Source organism: Mastacembelus armatus, chromosome 20, assembly GCF_900324485.2.
Source record: "Mastacembelus armatus chromosome 20, fMasArm1.2, whole genome shotgun sequence".
NCBI classification, from domain to species: domain Eukaryota; kingdom Metazoa; phylum Chordata; class Actinopteri; order Synbranchiformes; family Mastacembelidae; genus Mastacembelus; species Mastacembelus armatus.
The window spans coordinates 14,342,194-14,367,336 of NC_046652.1; the positions used below are offsets into that span (position 1 = coordinate 14,342,194).

General features: G+C 36.6%; 1 protein-coding gene across 1 annotated transcript in view; it reads right to left on the minus strand.

Moving 5' to 3' along the window:
• The window catches only part of LOC113121517 (cadherin-12-like), a 95,162-nt gene extending 78,246 nt beyond the window's left edge, over positions 1–16,916 (minus strand). Inside the window, exon 1 of the mRNA XM_026292090.1 lies at positions 16,636–16,916. The gene's annotated coding sequence lies outside the window, so the exon portion shown is untranslated. The remainder of the gene's footprint in view (positions 1–16,635) is intronic.
• Between the last annotated feature and the right edge of the window lie 8,227 nt (positions 16,917–25,143).

Here is a 25,143-nt window from a genome sequence, read left to right on the forward strand (position 1 = left end):
AGAGTGACACCTGGAGAGTTGCCTTCTTCAATCTCCGCTTTTCCTCAGCACTGTAAATACATCCCTAGCACAGGAACTAATCATGCCTGTCCACGTGTAACTTTAAACCCACACACTGGTGGTCTGACACCAATAATATTCCACTGCATGTTGCTGCTTTAGCAGTGACACACAGTTGTACATTATAATCGTGGTCAAAGATGCTTGTTGTGGCCTTTCATTTTCACTTCCTATTCATTGGAGGAGGAAAGGTTACAATTATTATTATCATTACTATTACTATTATTACAATTATTATTATTATTATTATCAGGAGGTGATGATAGTCTATTGTTGATATTCCTCCTGGACCAACAACATTTCCTTTTTAAGACAAACATTTTCAGTCATTACAGATGATAATTATGTTTGAGAGCATATCTTCTGGAGTGCAATAAGCATTTAGAATAAATAATCAGCAATCTTTGACTTGGAAAGGTCTGCTTAATTATTTAATGTCTCAAATGGATCTAATAGTCAACATCAAATAGATGATCATCAAACAGAGGATAAGGAGATGACATCTCCTCCACTCTACATGAGATCCAACTGTATTTGCTGAATTGTAGGTATATAATTTTGTTGATTCATATGTAATTGATCAGACAAGATCAACAAAAGTTAGATTAATGCAATAATCATCTTTCTCCGACTTTCCAACAGCTGTACAACAGCAAGTCCCTGGGAGCAAGACAAAACAATTTAAAATAATGGTAAATAATGAAATGCAGGGCAACGTTTCCCAATACTTTTGTTTCATGGTGTTGTAACTGCAAAAAATAGAACGAAAATATGTAAAGCCAATACACATAAGCTGTTATTAGGCTATGAATCTGTCCGTATTTCAAAAGATTCAAGACAAGCCAAGCCAGTATTGTTATTGTTGGACAACATCTGTTGCAGCAAATTTCAATAAAGATACACAGTAACTGTAAAGTGTCTAGTATAAATCATGACACAGGGAGCAGGACATTGACATTTAGTTTTATTATACAGAGCTATTATGCGGTGTGTACATAGGTTCAGTCTGTCTCTTAATTACGCTTTGTGACAGAATACTAAAGTATCACTGCATAAAATGTTTGACATTTCATTGCGAGATAACCCGGTACATGCAGCATATGGATAAGAGACATGATCCTGACCTCATAACTGCATGCAATGGTTTGCCAAGATGTACTGGTCATTAAACACACAAGTAATTATCAGAAGGTCATGTAAGCTGTCAATCATGTCACTGTATGATCGGGATATTCTATTGCTTCACCTTTTCTGTTGATTCATTCATCATTTGGGAGTAATGATCCTAACCCAGCAGTGAATGGAGATGCATGTAATGTTTTAGAAATATCGTGGCAATAACTGGTGTTTGTGTCCAGATAGCTTTATATTTTCCCATCTGAAAAATTCATAAGACACTGAAAGTTTTCATGATGTAAACACTTTTAATGGAAGTGAAAACAAATACTAAATTTTTGTCAAAACTGTAAATGAACAGCTGATTTTGCAAAAGTTCTTCCTTATGGGCATCTTATTTTCCTTTTTTCACATAATTACCTAAAACTCAAAAGAGGATTTGTGCATGATTATGTTAAACCTATAGTTTATTTAAAATTTGCCTTGTTGTTTGAGTGCTTCTGTCATTTTCTCTATGTGACTTCGGATGAAACCAAAAACAGATCCACGTTACATGAAAACAAACTGAAATTCTTTGAGTTACCGGGGCCATATAGCAACTTGTCAGTTGCAGCTCAATGTAGAGTTAATAAAAATAAACATCAGAGACCAGTTTGTTGAAAATATAGTGTGAACGTTTAACCGCTTAATGCAACTGCAGCCAAGATGAAATCTCAGTGAATCTGTGGTGGATACCTATACCAGCAAGGAATATGCACTTTTGCTGTTCTTTTTCTAATTACATGACTGATACATTTATTACACAAAAAAAATGGATGGATTTCAGATTATGCATGGAGGTTGAACTGTAAATGTTACTGCTACTCATCTTTGAGCATTATGTCTGTACAACAAATGTATCTCATTGGAATCGTAGAGTGGTTTCTCTCATTTGGGATGTGAAACAAAAGAAAATGTGCTGGGAACAGTGAGATCAGAAATATGGAACTCTATGCACATTTCAGCCTTTGCAGATGGGAAATTAGAAAAGTGCCAAGAGTATTATTGCACATTTAAACAACTTCAGTGTAGGGTATTTAATAGCCTCACACACTTTAGTGGGGGCATTGCACATTAAAATCTTAGTATCATACACCATCAAGCATATCTCTGAGCTTTAATGGCAGGATTAAAAAGTGCCATTTGCTTGTTTGCTTTTATAATACCATATAGCTCTTTGTTGCACTGCACACTTCTTCTGGCCGGAGTTCCAGTGAACTGTTTAATTTTCAGTTGTTGCTGGCATCCAGACTCCAGTAATTAGTTGCCAGAGATGACTGTCATTCATACACCGAGTGGTAATGGTGCTGTGTAATCAGCAATAACAAAGTCATAACAAGAATGCTTCTGTGTTTTAGACCCTCTACTCTCCCTCTGTCACAGAAATTAATAAAAAGTTGTCACAGGAAAATACACTTGACAGCGCTACATACTGTATATATTAGCTCACTAAGTTAAGAATGAATATTTTCAATGTCGATAAACTTTCATTTATTTGGCTCCAGATATCCTTCTGTTCTGTTGGCTGTTATATTGTCAGAAACACTGTCTACTTATTGCCTATCTGAAGGATTCTAGCAATGACTGCAAAATTATTTAAAAAACTCTGGATGCATTAAATTCTTCAATATCTTTTATTTTTAACATGGAAAGATGAATGGAAAATTATAAGGGAGGAAGCTTGAAAAAGAATATTATGTCAGTAATATAGCCAGCTGATTCTCCTTTATTGGAGTTATGTCCTTGAAATGAAACCTCCCTACGAAGCACCCTGGACCTAATTTCATTAAACGGTAGATTTTGCCTAGTCAGTGAACCTAAAATGATGCAGTTGAACTCTCTGGTCTACAGTCTCTGTCAAGTGTGGAGGGAGTGGGAGTGAATCAACCTTAGACAGGTTACCATGCAGTGGCCCCCAGTTAACCTCAACTCCTCCTTTACTTACTCTATTTTAACCTTGCTTTGAACGTCTCCTTTAGTTTCTACTACATGTTGTCCACTTTCTCCTCAGCTCTGGTGAAAATAAAAAAAAACTAATAAAAAATGGAGAGACAAAAGCAAATATTTATTTATTTTTTTCTTTCATGGTGTTATGGGTTATTAGGCACACAGAGTCACATTAAGCTGAGCCTCATTACCAAGGCAAAGAAACTCAAAAGCATTAGGGTTGGAGCTCACTGATGTATAGCTATGATCATCACATTGGTTATGCTAATCTAATGTCTGTCTATTTTCCATGTGTGTATGTGCTAACCTAATGTTCATGTTCATCAATGTGTGTATCTGTCTACATACGTGTACATGTCTATACATGCATACATATATATATATGTATGTATGTATATATGTATGTATATGTATGCATATAGACATACATATATATATATATATATATATATACATGTATGGGTTTTGAAAATCGATGTGGACACTGTGCTTGGCTTGCTCTTAGTGTACGAGGACTGACAAAGCAGTAAACATTTCCTCTGAGCTTTGCATCGTCTTCATGACTGTTAGAAACTCAGTGATCATATCAAACTAATGGGTCATTATGCACATTGCACACACTGGACATTAAGTGTAATAATTATCTAATTAATTAATGCAAAAAAAATAAAAATAATAATTCAAGCAGAAGAGAACTGCGTTTAATATTTTGCCTTAGGCAGCCTGCAGTGACTATACTATTTGATATAAATGATACGCCTCATGGAATCTCATCTTCCTCCCCTTTAGCGAAACAGCTCTGCAAGCTATTGATGTTTGCAGCAATGCACTCTGTACAGCTGGATGATATCGCTCTCAGATAAGTGCCAACAAAAAAAAGGTCCACTTTAACCTGCAATATGTTTTGTTGAAATAGAAGAGAAGCCACTTTTTGAGTTAATGGCTTTGATGTGGGTGTTCTGTAAGATAATTTTTTTTTGGAACATAATAGTGACCTCAGTTATTTGTCACTTCCACTACCTGCTGTAATCTTGTTGTGATTACTGAAAAGAATATGAGGCACAAATTTGAAAAAAACAAAAAAACAAAAAACACACATATATATATATATATATATATATATTACAGAGAGCACGGTCGACTACCTTTAATTTGAAGGGGAATTCACAGTATGCTTTTTTTTTTTCTTTGGTTTGTTTATTTGTTTTCTGTAACCTATGGTACAGTTACATTAATACAGAGGGGAAAAAAACTCAAAAACTTGCCAAAGGTTATTAAACAATAAATAAAGATGAATATTGTCCTTTGTTTTGTTTCTCTGAGCCCAGTTTAATGACAGTCATGGTGCTCCCTCTTCTCGAGATTCCTTTTACAGACTGTCAACCCCATTCTCAAAGCAGAGATAATCTAATGGCCCCTCAACCAAGCCTTACTATTAAAGTGGAGTGGTCTGACCTCAGAGGCAATCAGAAGCTACTTAGGCACTAGTGTTTTTCAGTACTTAATTATAGTGACACAAGCACTATTCCCAGAGTATTTAATCATACAACTCATGACGAAGTCTCTTTATTTCACTCAGCTGGAAAACCACTGTACTCTTCATCCCAGTTTTAAGTGGAGACAAATAATCCAGTAAGCAACTTTTGAAAGTTAGCTACAGAAGTCTTTCTTGCATACATTGCTAACTACAAATAAGGTAAATAGGCATAGTCAGTCTGGTAATGTGATTTTTTTTTTTTCTTTTTTTGAAAAATCATGTTCATTGTTTAATGTTGGAGAGATCTGAATGCTACTTTGTCTCAGAGGGCCCATCAGTATTTGTAATCAAAAATCACAGTTCAACATTATTAGCCTCAAGCAGTGCTGGTAATCAGTCAGCCAAAAAATATTAAAAGGTGGGCTTTTTCAGGCACTGAAGTGACATAACTACCTTAATCAAACAGTTATCACCCAAGAGGCCAGAGGGAGTGTGAATAATAAGAAAGCAATATCCTAGATTAAAAATTAGGCTTATCTGTAATGGCTGTGTCTCACTAGGCCAAAGGTGCCTAATGGTATAGAGTACAAAAACTGGATGGCACACTGGTGTTTTATGACTCACGTTGACAAAAAAACACCAAAAAAAAAAAAAAAAAACTGAATCTATTTCCTCCATTTCATTTTTTCCTGATCCTAAACACAACTGCTTTCGTTGTTTTGTGGTATGACTGAGCTTGGCATTTCTTGGGCTAAGCCTTTGTTAATGTGTATGTCATTTTTTTCTGCATTAAGAAGTGACAACCACTCTTTAAAGCAACATTCCAACAAAAACTGCATTCACTGCTGAATTTATGACAGCAGAAATATTTACAAAAATGCCTTTATTACATTTTAGAAATGGAAACACTTCTCTCACTGTATTGGCAGGATTTTAAAAAAGGATTATTCAGTATTCCAGATAGCATCCAATATCTTTGGTCGGTGTGGCAACAATAGTGGCCCTAAAATCCCACAGGGAGGAACTTTCTCACTCACTCTTTTTTCACTTTGTACTTGATTCTTTGCAAGTTGTATTGAAATATTGAATAGATGGAATCTAATGCTGACAGCGGCTGTAAAAGGCTTATGAATAACTTCACATGCTGCATTTTTTTTCCTGATGTGTATTATTCAATTCTAGTTAGTAAGTAAACTTTAAAAAGCTATTGCCAAAAGCATTTAAAGTGGAGCAGCTGAAGTGAATATAAAAAATCTTTAAAGTAAAGGGAAAGATAAAGTATTTCTTATTGTAAGCTGTCTAATATGCATGGGTTATTTGATACTGTGATGAAGTAGGGAGAATCTATTTCACCTTTTGTTTTAAGTAACATGTATTACATTAGGTTAAATTCAATCTCATCTCTACGTATATATTACAGATTAAAAAAAAAAATTAAATATTATTCATGATTAGAACCAAGGATTTTTAATCATATTTGTTTGTGTGTGCAATGCACCGTGTACAGGTTTGTATTTTGGGATGTTATAAATAATCAGAAAATGCTATAATGACATGGAAATGGAACAAAACTGGAAATGAAATCAAGTATAACATTTTATTATGTATAAATAACAGTCTGCCGTAAAAGTAGGAAAAAATACTCTAGATCTGTATTTTAAAGTGAGGCAAAAAGGTTTTATAAGCAGCTACTGTGAGACCTCATCTGTCTAATGTGACTCTATGCTTAATTTTGTTTCCTGAAGCTTTTGGCCTCAAATCATGATTTCCCCAGAGCAACTGTTGATTATATGATTCTTGCTCATATAAGAGCTTAACACATTATCCATATGTTTCTTGAATAAGTCACATGCACCAGTTATTTGTGTTTTTCATAGATCTTTATATCTAAATAAACAAATGTCACAAATTACAATATGAAGATATAATCATCATTCATCTAAAACATCTGCAGTGTTTTAATATTTTTTGAGGTGATGGATAATCTTCTCAGCGGTAAACAGAGTAAATCATTATACAGAATGTAAACTGCCTATTGGAACAGCAATTTATATACAGTGACTTGTTATTGTGCAGAGGAAAATTAATATGTCTGGGTAACTTCAAGACACATTTACTTTTTTTTCTGTTAAGGGTACTTTTTTTTTTATCTAAACCCAGTCTTATTTGTGTGATTTTCAAATATCAGTACATTACAGAGCCTTTAATAGTTTTCTATTTATGAACACTGAATGCATTATGAATTAAGAGTAAGAAGTGTATTAGCCATCAGAAGAGCTCTGCATAACAGAACAAGAAGCACTGCCTTCTTCAGACAGTTGTGGTTAGAGGCAGCTATTATCATTAACAAAGGATTCACAGAACTCTGTTCAACATTTGGCTTTGGTGTGAACATAACTGTTCATAAAAAAGTAATGTTAAATATGTTGAGATATCATAAAACATCTACACTCACGGGTTTGATTTATGAATCACATTTGTTCAGTTTTTATTGGTATTTGAATTCTTTCAAATCCAACACATCCTAAATTGCAAACAGATTGTCTCTTAACTCCATAATTCAAATCCTTGAAGGTACACTAGTATTGCCGTGGAGCAGTATTATCACATATGGGTCCCATTTTGTTTGTTTGTGTTCACTTTGGTACCCTATTACACATTCTTGTGTAGCGGACATAAGGCAGGAATATGTTTACATTCCAAGAGTGAGGAAGGAGTTTTACTTTTAGGGAATTTATTGCTCTAAACTTTTAGTGACCAACTAAGGTAAACAACAGGACGTGACACAGCCCTCTCCACCAAATGCTGCACTGTCAAGACTCCATTTGACAAAGAGCAGGCCACCGGCTCTTACTAAGAGAGCCCCTCTTAACAAACAGGCTCCCCCTGTTCACATCCCAGCCATAAATACCTTAAAACTACTCCCTTCCAGAAAGCACCTGAAACCTCTGCAATGACTTATGAATTGTTCTTGTTATATTTCTGCTTTGATTGCTAAATATGTAACGTGTGACCAGACTCATACAGAGCATTGCTGTCAGACTACGGTGTGATATAGAAGCCGTGCAGTTTTGATTTTCATTTATGTTGTTGATTAAGTATTGACTCTGGTTAGTTACTAAGTTTGTCATGTCCTTGAAATATGATGGGTGGAAAAAGAAATTATTGTTCCCACTTTAGAAAAATATTCTTAAAATTTACGTGGCATAAAGGAAAGATTTGTGTCTCGATTTACACAGAGCAATGAAACTGCACCATCACAGTCATGGGACTGTGAACCAATCACCAATGAGGATGGAGTCCCTCCTGGATCAACCACCTATATATTTAATTTCACTGCACTTAAATGTTAAATGTAAAATGTTACACACTATAATAGGTATGGTACAGTGACTGCTAAAAGGTAAATACAGATGTAAACAAATCAGGTTTTAAATGTGTAAGATACCTCAGCTTTGCAAATATTTTATAGGAAGGACATATAGTGAACACATTTGTTAGATGTCTTAAATTTTATGCAACTGCAAGAAAAAGTAATTTGCAAGTAGTAGTTTGCAATTTATTGGCTTTCAGCATAAATTTGTCCTGAATTATGATCTGATCTTCATCAAAGTCAACAATATCAACAAACAGAGTATTTCTAATCTGATACAAACACAACCTGTCATGATCCTTCCTGTCTTTATTCAACACACCCATTGAGCCTACAAAGAGATGGAGGAAAAAGTAATCGCAACAGTATTTTAATTATTGGCTTGAAACTTCTTTAGCAGCAGTAACCTCGAATAACCTGAGATGCAACACTGCAGCAGAGGAAAACATGAGATCAGTGCGGCGTGATGAAGACACTACATTCTGAAACAAATACAAATGCTGAATTTTCTTTTTTTTTAATATATATTGTAAGTATTCTTTTACAAAAAAACATTATTGTTTGTTTGTTTTGTGTTGTGTTTTTGTGTTTTATTTTGGTTTTTTTAAGAAACAATGGACTGTTTGAAGCTATTGGTACATTTTTATCTGGCTGTTGCAGTATTCATTCATTCACAGTTTTATTTAGTTTTATTCTTGGGATTAAAGTGTATGACGACAGAGATACAAAGGAACTGAATATAAATGCATATAAACATTAATATAAGATGTGTAGAAACAAAAAAAATCTTTTGGCTGGAAGAGAAAACTTTTACTAAGACTTAGCATTAGGATGGTAATTGTTTCATGTTCATTCACTTGTCATATGATTATCTAGTTTATAGGTAGTGACTGCAAATTTAGCACCACCTGTAGAGTCATCATACCCACTTTTAGGGGAAATGCAGCAGGCGTGAAAAAATTCTCCTTTAAATTTATTCAAGGGCACAACAGAGTGAAATTATTTTTCTTTTACACTTTTACACTAAACCAACAATCCCACACAAAAAAAAAAAAATCTCTCCCATCCTTTGGCCCTCACTTCCCCTTACAACACATACTATTCATCAGAAATACTGCACACAGAAAGAAAGTGCGATGATGCTGACCTTGAGGAAGTCTTGCTCGTAAGAAGACTCAACCAGGCCAAGATCTAGGGTCTGTCAAGATGATTTCTTATTCTATTTAATGGAAGAACTGTGATGCTTTATCACTCCCCAGGTTCATGGTTTATATAAGGCATGAGGCCCAGCCCTATTTGAAATGGTAAGCTGTTAAGTCAAAAACCCTGTACACAAAAAATATGTCCTTAAGAGTTATAGTGATTTAGGTGTGTGTGTGTGTGTGTGTGTGTGTTTGTGTGAATGGGTAATTTTATGTTAAATTGGTACTCTTCTGAATAGTAAACTAGGAAATAGATGACAATGTCCTCATATCTCCTCAATGACATTTTCCACTGAGGCACTGGTTGGGAGATAAGCATGAATGAATACAGAGGTAAGTGTTTCTTTGTCCTTATGCTTACCATCTAAGACCACAACTCAGAATTGGATTTCGTGCTTCAACTAAAGTTTTTGATTAGACTGAAATTTCTAAATCACAGGGTAATGTTAAAACATTACATTACCAAATTTACAGTTAATGCCAAATATTTTTTTTTTCTGTAACTTTAAATTTTGCAAAAATTGCATTCATAAAAATACAAGTAGAGATTTTGTGGAGATCCAGTTATCTCTTCTATCATATCTGTCTATATTGTTCTATATCTATATCTATCGCCATCAACATCAGGATCTCTTCATACTGCCTATATCTTAAGGTTTGTGCTATGTTTTGGTCCTTAAATGAAGAGAGCAAAGACAATAAAGTCCCATAGCATGTTTAACAAACTTTAATGTAGCTGTAGTCATAGAGTGTAAGCCATATCAGCAGTAGGTGACACGACTTGCAGTCTCACCCTACCATAGGCTCGAGAGCATGATAATACTATCAATGAGCAGAGTGATATTTCATGGGTAAATCCAAGTGAGTTTTGCTGTTAGCTCCCATCCTCCCATATCAAACAGCTGCCTCCTGCCATGCTAGCTCAGCCCCTGTTCTACTCCAGTAAGTTATGATGTAATTTCCCTCACTGCCATAATAGCGATATGAGGAGGAGATATCACAAGGAGCAACTTCCATGGCAAAATATTTCAAATTAAACTTCACTACCTTCACAAGCAATTCTATGCATCCAGAACGGGAGTTAAACCTCAGATATTAAGAATCATACATAGCAGTTTTATGATTTTTTTTTTTTTCTTGTTCTCTGTTTCAAGTCACAACTGTCATTCATAATATATTCTATTCTATTTAAATGTCTTTGTACCCTCTGTCGTATGCACCACAGTTTTAGGCACTGAGATAATGCATACTTGCTATTTGGTGTAGATGTCTGTGATAGGATTACTGAACAAACGGGAAATAGACAAACATTTATGCTACACTGGTTGCATTAAAACTAGTCTATATACAAGGGAGGGTAACTTGCTCAAGTGTGTTAAGCAAAATGTGAAATGTTATACTTTGTGAGAGGTACTTCACAGGAAGGTGGTGTCTGCTGCACTGGGAAATGATGTGATTTAAGGAGCACATTTTCTACTAATGAAAGAAGATGAGTTTTGACATGAATGAATAGAAGTGAAAATTTTATGTGGCATAACGTAGAGGGCAGAATTAATTGAAGATGTTTCCTTAAAAGAGAAAAAAGGAAACACTCCTTTTCCACCATAGGCACTTGGCAAACAGAACTTGTCTCCATTGCCCCAGTTCCTACTTTTGTTTCCACCTGCTTTGGAGACGGGTTCTAGGACCTGAATTTTGGCCCCTCTCACAAAGTAGTACTAAATCATGTTCCAGGAACTAGCATGGACATTTTATTTTTTATTAGTTCTTAATTCACTGTTTATGTACTTTTTATCTATTCTTACTATTTATCTTTGCTTTTAATGCACGTTGACCTTTTTTTTTTTCTTTTTTGGATGCTGTGATATTGAGTGGATGAATACCTTAATCTCCTTTAGGATTAATAAATCTATCTATCTATCTATCTATCTATCTATCTATCTATCTATCTATCTATCTATCTATCTATCTATCTATCTATCTATCAATCAGAGGGAGGAGATGCATGCTTGCATATCAAGCATGAGTGAACATACACTCATAATGGTGTAGAGGTGAAACAGTGGGCAAATCAATGAAGACAACAGATTTCTGCAAGTTTGTATTCTGCTTGTTCAACAGCTGTTTGATAAGCTGCTCATAAAGTCTCCATTACTGTCAGATTTTGTTGTACGCATGATTAATGAGCATTGTGGTCGCTGACTCAACATTTTCTGCTCAGGCATGTGTGTCCTGCCCTTGTGTAAATAGTGGACACAGGGAAAAATACTGTTGAAAAAAACAATGTGGAACTGACAACACAAGCCCATCAAGCTCCTCCAGGTTACAGATATGGGAAACTCAGGGTATGGCTCGTTAGGTTCCTGTGGTGGAAAAACCAATAATTGTTGCTTTAAAATTACAATTCCCCAGATACAAATAAAATAAAATAAAATAAAATAAACAAATACAATGGTTTGTCTAGAAATCAACAAAATAATAACATGTGAAAGAAATTTTACAATTTTAATATATGCCAGCCATGCTATTTGTCAAGCAGAAATGAGCCAGTTAACTATTTTGATAATTTACCGGTTGCAGATAATCAGTTGAGAAGATCAGCAGATTCTCACTAAATATCACATTAAAGTGAATAAGTCTGGGCTCTGAACTGCTGATAGATTAAAACAAGAAATATGAAAGTGTCAACATGTTTTCTTACACTTTTTCTGACATGTTACAGATTAATAATAAATAACAACTCAACATTTAAATGAATTAAAATCAACATTAGTTGAAGCCACAAATGAGAACTGATGTACTAGACTGCCACAACACAGGACTTCTATTATTTTTTTTTTTGAAGATCCCAGTTCAAGTTAAAATAATTGCGTGAATTTTATTGATCCCCTAAAGCCATTATCTTAAAAAAAAGGACTATGCTAATAGTATTGGAGTCCTCTTCAAGATTTAATCAATTCACTAGAATGGTGTATTCCATATCTATTTCCACCTCACACTTTCCTGCAGGAGTGCTCCTACTTTGCTCAGCCCCTATAATGAAAGGGCCCTTAGCACCCTCTCTAGAAATCATTACAATCTCCCTTTACCTCTGGGGTCAGTAAACCAATAGTCATTCACCTGTGTGACAGGAAATCTTTTCCAAGTTGCCACTGGGTGCTGTGAGGTTGTGTTAAACGTTATAGAGTTGAGACCAGCCAGAAATGACTGTGTGTTATTGTTTAGATGCGTCCTGGTGATTAAATGTGTGTCACATCAAAAGCATTTCTTCACAAATGCAAAGGATGGGAATTACATATATAACCTGCTAATTGCCTGACTTACTGAAACTGCAAGCAATGAAAACCTGTTATTAAGTGCTTGCCAAATATGGACACATAGCATAAGAGTAACATTCCAAATACCACAGTAAATGCACTGGTAAGAAACACCCTCCATCGTCCATTTGTATTTGTGTCTGTGCATGGCCTCCAGCAATTTATTTTTTATACCCACGATAATTTCTAGCCTCTGTTGGCTGTGAATTTGTGGTGGATTACTCAAAGGGGTGTCACAAACGTATACAAAGACAGGAGGGCCCCAGGGTCTCTTTGGACTATTTTAAGACTTTGTTCTGTGGGCTTCAAAAATGTGTTAAAGAAAGTTAATAAATAAAATACAGTAACAAAATGAGAAACAAATTATCTGACCTCACTTTGGATGTTTTCTTAAAATATTTATAAAGAAAGCATTGCTTAATAATATAAATGGTATTTAAAAAAATGTTATTTTTGTTGACCTTTCCAACTGGGCCATTCTGAGATAAGTCACAGCAGTCCTCCTCAGACATAAGTCATAATCAGTGTTCAAACATAATGTTTGTCAAGTGCCTGCCACAACATTTATCTCACATCATACTGAGTTCACTATTTGCATGTTCATGAGGAAAAACCTTTCCCCTTGATATAAAACTGTAATTGCAGGTGTATCCTTCCTACGTCCTATTTTCACCACTGCTTCAAACAACTTGCATATTCCTTGGGGGAGGTTATATTCATTCGCTTTCCAGAAAAATTTAAAAAATAGTCTCCACGTCAAGATGCAGAAACTGTGAAGTTTTACCTCTGCGAGATATTTCTACCAGAAAGGGGAAAACACCGTGTCCAAATCATGAACAGAGAACAGAGACAAATGTATATAAATAATTGCTAAGCAGAGTGAAGGGAAGTTGTCCATCATTCAGAGGAGAAGTGTTCACAATATGTCCTGGAGACTGAGAGTCATCCATTACTGTAAGATTTTAATTTGAGATGTTTAGCACTCTTGCTGTCAATTGTCTCAGAGCCAGGGAAAACCTTGTCTTAGAGGACTGCAGGGGTCTTGACTGAGAGTAGCTCACTGTGAGAGAAATTGCCGCCTGACACAAAGCACATTCATGCAAGTACAATAGTTTCATCTGAGATTGGCTTTGAGATTGCAGACAGAACACTCACATCCACTGTCTGATTAGCATTCAGATGCTTTAAACTGTGCCAGCAAGTTTCTGACAGTTAGCTTATTACAATTTATGGTGCTACAGAAATGCACACACACTTTCATTTCTCACAAACACATGCAGACACACACAGATGCACACTGAGACACATCTTTTTTAGAGCAGAATGATGTCAAAGTGAGCCAATTAAGTGTGGGGTGGATATTGAATAGCCCAAGGTAAAGAGAGTCTGGAGACTCCAAATAATCTCAATTATTGATTCTGTTTAAGCCAAGGCTCTTGATGGACACTTACTTCAAAATGCAGTGATAGGTCACATATCTGGATGACTGATCACCACAGTGCAGCTTACGGTAAAGGCTGCGGACCCTCCACTAATAAATGCTCATGCCTAATCAAACAGTGCAGCAGATGTGAAGAAATGATGACGGCCAAGTGGACATGTCCTTTAATTTACTGTGAAACTCTCAGTCTTGCCATTAAATTTACATGGACACACTGAGAGTAGAGAAAGCTAAGGAGAGGGTTGACTTTGCTTTCGCCCTGGCAACTTGTCTTATTGTGGCAGATGTTCATCTGTCTCTGCATGAAGGCAAGTGATTATAGTGTCTCTTGGTTTAGGTATTTCAGGTTTCACCTATTCCAACATGAGTTTTTAAAACTCTTAAGATAAGAGTCAGAAGACAGTACATATTCAAAAAACAGTATGAAGTGTTTGTCATTGGTTTAAAAGCATCACTGCAACATCACATATGAGCTTTTACCAAACAATCAACCAACTGTGTGCTGAATCAAAGTAATACTATTACTTTGGGCACAAGATGTCAGAGTTAAATTAATGATAAATCGTAAAAACTAATCAAATTTGATTTCACAGTTATAATTAAATGTGTGAGTTAAAAATTGCATTTACTCAAATAATTTAATTGGCCAGGAGAACTGAGACGTGATTAAAATCTGTTTAAACAGAAGACTTCACTCTTCCCTGTGTGAAACAAGACATCTGTTGCAGCAAAACTCAATATGATACTATATGATACAATACTGACCATGCAGAAAGGTGGGAAAGGTTTTCACTTATCAAGGACAGGACCGAAAAGTGTGCAACATTTGTAACAGTCAACAAATCAGAGAAATCTGACGCTTTTCATATTATAAAAAAGTTAGTCAACAGGTTAACAATGTTAGGAAAATGATTTTCTTTAACTTAACTAGATCATTTTTATATACATATTATGCACCTGAGCCAGGTAGTGTCAGTGTTATTATTTAATATGCAACAAGTATATTGCATGTCTTGTCATTTATCCTCTTTAATGCAGTTATAATATCTGAGTGGTTGGTGGCTGCATGCCCCGAATGCTCATTTCCTGCACAGTAGCCTCTGTGTTTTCTAAGAGTCCAGCTCCTCCTTTACTCTGAAAGTGGACTCCTTGGAGTGTAATTTGATTATTCCAAAGCAGGTGTTTGCAGCTGAATGCTGATAAGAAGACTCTGCGCCTCTTACACTAAACTTAGACATGCCTAATATAGTGGAAGGAAATAATGTATTTTTTGTTTCCTAATCTAATCTAATCTGTAAGTGACGATGGAATTTATTTTGAAAATCTTTGCTATAATTCACAAGGCATCTCTTCAGTCAGACTAAATCTCATGGGAAGTGAGTACTGTGCAGGATTCTGGTGTAATAATCACGATGCATAATGGTTCAATCCATAAAGTGCCAATAGTTACTGGATTATGTCTACCTCTGTTCATGTGGCTGCCAGTTGCTCAGACTCTAGATGCACTGAATGCAACACAGTCCTTGAGATAGCTGTGCCATGGAAGATTAGACTACATGGAGGATTTGAAAAGAAATTTAAGGTTATAACAACTTGCAGTAGAGCTACTGATGTAACAATAAAATGTATAAATTCACAGCAGATGTAGCTCAGCATTGCTTGAGGGCACATTTCTATACTTTGTGCCCTTATATCTCCTTTCTTGCTCATCTAAATAAGCATCTGCTACTGCAGAATAGGGCATGGCTGCATGTGTTATTCCATGTTTCTCAGCAAATCAGATTCTGTCAAGCCTCTGATATCCTCTCAGATTGGTCTCTCTAATCCCCTTCCACACAGCAAGAACGGTTTTACTCACTAATAATATTGCTGATATACACTGTGTGCAAACAAAAGGAATAATCTCAAGCCGGTGATTGAGCCATTAGACCCTGTGCACTGTTATCCTCAACTGACAACACAGTTTTATTAGTCCTGCACTGTGTAAATATATACTACTGTTATATTTATACTGACTCCATATGGCTGTCCTTGAAACTGTCATTTTTATCTTCATAAGTGAATTAAAAATAGAAATGAAACATCATTTAAAACATCTATAGTTCGGTGGAATACTTTCGCATGGCTTAGACCTACTCGCCAAAACCACTTGACATGCCATGGTGTGGTAATCAGTGTCGAACACACTTCAACACAGAGTTGAAAAGCTACATAGCCTTTCAAATGCAAATTGTCAGAAATGACTCTGATTTACAAACAGGGTCAGTGCATAAAAGTAAAGTGTTGACTGACATTTGAACTAAGCTGCTTTTAGCTTTTACTGATACTGGATTCTCTTTTCATTCGACAAGCCGTAACATAACTTAAGCACTCTTGTTTCTTACAGCTCTTTTGGTTGAAACGTTGTCAAGGGCACAGCTGATCTGCATTTCATCAGACTTTATCAGCTGTTAGAAATAGCTTTCTCAACTGTGTTTGCCTTAATGATGACACACATAACATAATCATAATCGTCATAATCTGTCAACAAGGTAAAACTGCACAAACCAACTGATAGTGGAGTTGCTATAGATCAGTTTAATTTCTGTAAAAGTGAAAACTAGGGTAGGCCACATAAGAAATGTCTACAGAGTAAGAGTAGCCTAGAAAGAAGATACACTTACCTTTAGTGGAACCTTAGAGCAGAGACGCAGCCAGTTTAATCCAAATCTTCACTGAATCAAACTGTCCTCCCACATTTACGCAAGAGCTGACTCTCTCCTTTGCAGCTTTTCACTCCTCTTCCAAGCCTCATTGGTGCCTTTCTTTCATTTTCCTGCTCTTTGTGTACAGTTTGAACCCACGCTAGAATAGAGCGGATGCTTGTAATTGAATGTGCGAGGCGCAGAGACGAGGCAGCTTCAGAATAGCTGGGGAATATTTAGGAGCGTGTCCGCGCGGTTCCAGGATGACGGCTGAGAAAGCGCGACTGAGTGAGCGGTGAAGTGAGGAAAAGAAGCTTGTGCGTCGGAGAGTACGAAGTGAGGGAGAAAGAGAGAGAGCGAGTGGGTAAGACAAAATGTGAGAGGGTTTATGTTGCGAACGGCAGTCGTGATTGCATTGGTGTAAGACTGCAGCGCCTCCCTCTAACCCTCCAACCCACCCTGGGCACTGGGGATCTTCATCATCAAGCAGATTAGAGCACACACACACGCGCGCGCGCACACGCACACACACACTAATGACACGCACACACACACTAATGACACACACACTGAGCCAGTGGTGTGTGCTGTGGTCACTGGCGACTGGAGATGGTCTAATCGGAGACACATGCATCTTTTGTCCAGGGTTTATGTGCATGTGGTGCCTTTAAGGTCCACCTGAAATTACAAATCTTCTCCCTCTTTGCAGCCATAGTTTAGTTGGTTGATTAATCTTTTCTTGGAAGTAAAAAAAATAAAAATTAATAAAATAAAAAATCTAATCTTTTTGTTTTTTCTTGTTTGACTGACAACTGAGCCACCAAAAGCAGGGGAATGAAACGTAAACAAACTTCTTTTGGTGAGTTGCAAACTACATTGCAGACAGAAGCAAAGAAAGATGATACCTACTCAAACATCTGAACCTGGAAATTGGCCAGTAACTTTTAAGGTTGTTTATGCTGCTACAGTTGACTACCTACTAAGCATTTTCTAAATATATTTATTTATTTAGTTTAAAGACATGTTTTTGTACCAGGTCCTGTGAGAAATTTGTTGTTCCCATACCCGTAGGCAAAGGAGACAAACTGTGGCACAGAAAGCTAATGATCTCTACATATGTTTTGTTTCCATAGGCTGCTGCATGTGTGGCTGAATATGTGACTGAAAGCCAGTGTTTGATGCTAATGCAATGTTTCTGTGTGAAGTTTGCATGTTCTCCCCCTGCCTGGTTTGGTTTTCCTCAGGTTTTCTTACTTCCCTTCCACAAATGCCATGCAGGTTGGGTTAATTGGTGACTTCTAAATTGTCAATAGGTGTGAATGTGAGTGTGAATGTTTTTGCAGGAATATAAATGTGTGCATGTTTCCAGGGTTGTGAAATGTGTTTTTACATGTTTGCTAGCTACAAAAGAGGTGCTAAGAGATAGGGGGGTGGAGGTCAGGCCTGGGGTAGCATGGGGGGAGGGGAAATCCAGTTGCAAGACCAGGCATCAGCTGGTTCCTGCTAATACTCATAACCTTTCCATGAGTAAAAGCTAATAAAGAAACCCAACACCCCCCCCCCACTACTCCCAATAGATATCACCACAAAGAAAAAAAAATTACATCATCTAAACGTCAAAACTTTGCATATTTTTCTGAAGTCAGTTGTCACTGACGGTGACCTAAATTCTCTTATTTTCAAGTTTTGCATGATTTAATGCACTCCTGCTTGCCTTACTTGGTCATGCAGACCATAGATGTCATTTTTTCTGGCATATTGAGGAGCAACCACCAGCTTTAACCTTTAAAATTAGACTTTGATATTGGGGGAGGGGAATCAAAGGTGGCACACATCACTCTACAGAAAAGGTTAGTGAGGCATTAGCATTTATTTCTCTCTATATTTCACTTTGACTGTCTTGAAGATGGACAGGGCTTACAGTGAAATAAAATGTCCTTACTCCTTACCCTTTGGACAAAATCATACTTTTTGTTAAAAAAATGCAAACTTATATCTTGAGTTCAGCAAAAACTTGTCGAGGTTTGTAGAATTAACATACAATGTAAATTTCAGGACAGGTACCAGTTTCTGTGCAATGTGGTGTGCCATCCAGGAAAATCACTTTAGTTGAATATAAGCAAAAATGATAATAATAATAATAATAATAAAGTTAAAATAATAATAATAATACTAAACATAAGGGCAATTTCATACAATATGTCCACCCCTCAGAGTAAACAACATAAACAGATCACAAACAGAAAACAAGAACACTGAATCACGTGAAAAATGATGCTTTAAAAAAAATCTCAAGAGCTGAAAGCTGTGTTTAAATACAGCTATGCAGAAATTTAAACACTCAGCAGTCCTGGCGGACAACCCTGTTCCCAGATCAACCCTGTCCAGATGGCATGGCATGGCCCTAGAGGACTCCATTTTTAATCCTCTTGGCACAGGCTCCGCTAAGCAAGAGGTGGATGCTCGGAGTCAGCCGTCAATCAGGGCATTTCAGACTGGCTCACTGTTACATGGGCCACAAAAGTGTTTCTCAAATACTGTATGCATATATGAGACAGAGAGAGAAAATTAATCGGCATCAGTCCATAAAAACGAGTGACTGACATTTAATTGAAGGTCAGGATGCAGTTACTGGCCAATTATGTAGGTCCACTGCAGACATGACAGAGGCTCTAGATATAGAAACAATCGGCATCAGCTCTCAGCATCAGCTCATTTGTTCAGATACATACTGAAGCTCACATGTAGACCACAGCACTGTACAAGTTAAGATCCACTTGTTTGAATAATACTTAAGATGTGATATAACCAATGAGATATTTAAACAAGCAGACTAAGGCCTGATAAACACTGGAATGTGTCCCCAAATATCAGAGGTCCCTACAAAATGACTGTTTATGTTGTGAAACTAATCACAATGATTTAGTCTGAAAACATCACCAGAGATTCAATAGAAAATTCTGCGATTAGAGGTTCATTAGGTAACAACAAAGAAAAGAGTCAATAAACCAGAATGGGCAAAAAATGAGATGGGCCCACCTGTTTTAAGATAAAGGTAAAGTAATGGAGTGTGGTAGGTACAAATATGTAACTAACGGTGGCTCAACTGCAACAAATTGGCTTGATTTCCTTGAAGATTTCACATGACAGAATTATCTTAATTATTATCTTAATCTCATGAAATTAATGCTGCTTATTTTGCAACAATGGCCATGAATGACATAAAAAAAATCCACGAGACGTGAATTACAGTGAATTTTTAACAAGCAAAGTGAATTTTTACACTATAAAACTGATGCAGAGCAATTATTCCAAATTAATTGCATCTGATTTAGTCTGTTAAATTTCAGTGATCCGTCATTTTAGGATTGTTTTTACAAGGCTCATAGAGAAGACAAATATTTAATTACAAATCATTTATTTATTTATTTAATGCTCATTATTTTCTTGGAACATGACTAAGATGCAGGACAGCAGGGACCCAGGTGTACTTCTTATTAGCGGCAAGTTAATGGAGTCACCAGTCAGCCTCTCTGGTTCATGCAGCTCAAGACAAGACCAGCTTGTCCTGAGGGAGGTCTGGCCCAAAAGAGAGCATCTGGAGCTCCGGTCTGCCTCTTCCTTTTTGACTCAGTGCAATTACCAACAAAAAAGACACATGCGTCATTCTGTAACATTTCATTCTGTAACAATTTCTGATTGTGGTGTTATATAGGATAGCTTGGTTTTAAAAAGGCATGCTCAAAAAGCTTTTGAGATAAATACTTCAAATATATTGGTGGAAATTAACCAAAACTGAAGAATGTTTAATTCTAACAGTTTACTCAATAGCCCGAAAAGCATCAGTGGTGTGTTTTAAGATGAGCATTTTGTAGACATGTATAAAGCAGTCATCATTGCTGCGCACAAAAAGCGGTCCTTATTTCAGGAAAAATGTTGGAAAGTACATTTATGCTTTCACGGCTCTGTTAGAGCTTTGCCTTGTAAATAGAGCTTAATTTATATGGTGAGAACTCATCCACATTCAAAGAGTTAAATCAGAGCAGAATAATATTTGATGGAGTCTGTGCACATTAACAGTCTCTTCACAATCAAGACCTGAAGCACAATAAGGAGAGAATTTTTAAGGAAATAATCACTGATCACAGTACCCATGCTGCACTAACCTGAAAAACAAAACAAACAAACAAACATAGAAAAAAACAAATTAAAACAGTCATGTGTTTTACAGAGCTTGTTTGAACAGAGTGAACCAAATATTCAGTCTGACAATGCCCCTTCAATACAGGTTGCCATTAACAACAATCAGTGCAGGCACTAGGAATGAGACGTCTAATCAGCTTCTCAAAGCTATAATGCCAACCTAATGAAAGTGATTAAAACCCTTATTTGAGAGAGGCCACTGCATGTTGCCCTGATGATGATTTTCTTCCTCACGCTGATGATAAAAGCAAAGTAATGCTAGATGGATTATTCTCAGCCAAGATTTAAGATATCGAACACGGAATTCATTTAATGAATAGAAAATATTGCTTGTGTGAGAGAAAAGCCCACATGCAATTTATTTTAGAGTTACACCAGGGTCTGTCTGAAGGATGAGGACGTAACATAAATTGCCCAACAAATAAAATAGGGTCACATTTTCTGCAGGTAGGAGTGAAAATCATCTCAAAGTTCGGATGATTTGACAATTTGATCAGCAATCTTTGCAAGTAATCAGTTCTAGCAGACACAAGCCCACTCCTGTCAGTGCTGTGGGCTGCTGCAGAATGAGCCCATATTACTCTTCTGCAGCAAAGGCTGAGGGATGTGTTGTCAGGCAAGCATTTGGAAAAGGTTTGGAGTGGGAATGGGAAGGAAGAAACACATTAAATACTGTGGATCCAGCCTGCAGAGGTGGAGGTATATTGAACGAGTGAAAGAGGACAGGCTGAACAGCCACGAGGGCTGTGGTGCAGAAACTGCCTCAACTCACCGCAGGGTCTGAATTGTGCTCTGCAGATAGAGTATATTACCTTTTCATGCTGTCCACCTGAATGCAGCCAACATCCTCATACTTGAGCCTTTTGGATGCATTTATGTTGTTTTCCTGTCTAAAAAGAAGTAACATATTTAAAAACTTCACAGTATACTTGCATTGTGATTTCATATATGCTCATAGTGTGTAGATGACAGAGATGCTCCACCGTGGTCTATTTTTCTGGCCACTGTGATGCAATGGGATAAGCACTGAGATCTGTCCTATTAATGATAGCAAGCCAACTTGGATGTTATGATGAAAACGAGAGACATGTAATCTCTTAGGAAGGAAATATGCCAGGAAAATGGCTTTCCTGTTTGTCCACAGCACAGATTTAGATCCCCTCATCCCAGCTGTCTCCCACTGCCTTCACAGGGTTAGTATTCTCTGAATTCCCATGGTGTGGCCAATCAACAGATGCGTTTAAGCAGAATTTGCCTACCCTTACCTCAATTCATATTATATATTATTATAATTTATAATTTTTATGTATTTACATTTATTTATAATTAAATAATTATACTATAGACATACTATACTTTCAAAAAATACAAGTAAGAAAGTATTTTTTATTTTTTATTTTATTTTTGGAATTTATTAAATAACATGCAGGGTGGATGTGCATAGGGTGACATGTAATATGGGGAGAGATGATGAGCACTTGCACGACTCATAAGCAACTGGTTATTGCAAACATACAAAGTAGCTGTAACACAGATACCATCCGAAGCCTAATTTGTTACTGACGAACATGATTCCAGCAATTTTGTTTCAAATTGGGTCAATAAATTGCTGTCAGTGTAATTCATTTGGCAAAGTGTCATTAAATCCAGAATGATGCCGGTTGTAGCGCTGCTGCATCCACCATTCTTGGCAAGCAAAGCTGAAATAAATGTTCGGCTGGACTGGTTTACAGCCACATGCACAAGCACACACACATACAGAGAGTAACAGATAAAGAAAGCCTACAGGATACAGATTACTTCGAAATGACGGTACCAATACAGGCAAATGACTGTCTTCACCTTGACCTTCATGAACTGATTTCACCATGAATAAAGAGCCTGAAGTTTTGGCGATTCCTACTGAGCATCATAAAACATGTGTACCCTGTTGGATTTCATTAATACAATTCAGAAACACATTAGAGTAGCTGAAGATAAGAAGCTCTTTTAAAAGACTCAGTCTTGCATTGATCTGGACATCTTGTGGCCGTAACAGCTTGTGCCCATTATGTTCTGTGACACATTTTTTTTTTTTTAATTGTCTGCCATTCATATTAGTTAAATGGGTAATCTGATTCATTGGGTAGGCTATACATGCTTTACCAGTGGCCAACGTGTGGCAATTTAAATAAAGGGCCATTTCTGTGTCATATAATTTCTGCATGGAAATCTGAAAGAAACGCTACAAACAAAGTTCTTGTTAAATACGCCGTCCCATTTCATTCTGTAATCTCCACAAGGGGCTACAGGGACTTGCCTCTGAATGTGTAAGCTAATAGGGGAATATCATTTGATATAGTTGTTAGCTATGAACATAATTCATGGTAGTTTTTTTTTCTGGCACACTATGATGCACCATAGTAAAAAGCACACAAACTTTGGATATTGAGTAGAACCAGGCGTTTTGAGTATGTGACCTTAGTTGAAAGTGCATTTTCAGTTTTCTCTTTTTACCAAAACAAAACAGGCTTTTTGAGGTTCTACAGTTTATGTGTTGTTGACAGTGCAAATTTCTGGCATTCTTCACTGATAATAACAAGGTTATATGTGACAAATAATGCAGTTATTGATCAAGTACTCAGGGACTTTCAGATTTTATTTCGTATGTTTGTCCATTTTGAAATCAGTATAATCTAATTTTTCGAGATTTTTGTGCAGCTTTTTTCTGATTGTGTTATTCTTTTGAAAAGTAAATGCTTGTAGTTGATTTCCAGGTGGTTTTGACTTAAATATGCAAAGTTGACTATCTACTATTATAACATAATAAATAATTAGATAAACATAACAAACTATGGAACACAGGTGAAATGAGAAAAGATAAATCAGTATAAACACAGTGTTCCATGTACTGAACTACCCAAACACTCTGCTGGAAACCTGTTACATGCACACCTTAGATTTAGCAAAGCACAGTTCATTTTACAATATTTCAGCACATTGTCTATGACCTGTCAGGAACATGTTCAGCCTGCTCAGAAAGTGGACCAGTTACTAATGGACTTAGCTCATTGTGATGTTGAGCATGGTATCATAATGAAATGGTTTCTTTCAGCAGAAACTGAAGAATAGCACTGGCAATCTTAGGCTTCAAAGCTGTTCAATCTTCCACTTGTTAATTGCTCTCTTGTCAGGAAGGCCACAATGTGCCAGTTCAACAGTGTTGAACAGTGTTGAGAAAAAAACAGATTGCGTATGGAGAGGAGAAATGCAGTGGTGTCACAGGTGAAGAGATGCTATTTAGGCACTCCTTTTTTTGTGTGCCATTTAGAAAATCAACAACATGGACTAACTGATTAGTTGTCTGTAGGCATACTTGCTTTATCACTTGTCAATATGTCTGGTGGTCAAAGGATGTGATAAAGATATGTCTTAGTATCTGTCCACTACAAAGACACACTGTTATGATGTGGTTGTTTCTGTTTCTGGTCCGACTTTTATTTTCGTTAGTTTCCTGTTTTCTCCAGTGTTGATCCCAGGTAGTTTTGTGTTTATTAGTTATATTACTTTCACCTGTGTTTGATTAGTTTATATTTAGTTCTATTCCCCCATCTATATATACCACCTGTTTTCCTTTGTTTGTTGTTGGAGCATTAGTTTGCTATGGGATGCGACATTTGTTTTGAGTCTCAGTTTGTTTTCGTTTTCACCTGTCCAGTTTTTCTCCCAGACAGTGGATTCCTCGTTTGTTGTGTCTGAGTCCTGGAAGATCCAGAAGTAATAAATCCTATTTTGTGTTCTGCATTTGGGTCCTACCTCTCCCCCTTCGTCACCGCACCCCACAAATCAGAACACACAGATGTGATATATTGACTTTTCTTTCTAAAACAACAAATATGATGCTGAGTTATTTTGTCCTAATGGAGGAAAAACTTTCCTAGACCCTTTGTCTGAACTTCAGAGTACATAATCTCTTTTGTAACTTGTTTAATTCCATTAACAGTGGGAGCTTTAGAGAAAGGTTATACATTAAGTCTGTGCAGGTATTTTTGACTGTGTTGTCTTTGCATCTCACAGATGCAAAACCAACATGGCTTTTAATAGAATAAGCCAATCAGCTAACAGGGAGTGTCTGCACGTGTCCACTTGTCATATTGGACGCCAGCATCAGTCAATACAGAAGGACACCGTAAAGATGACTTGATGATTCCAGTGTACACATTCTAACTTCCTATTTCTAACATACTTTATACATTCACTACAGGGCACATCAGAGTTTGTGTGATGCATCCCACCCGCTGCTAT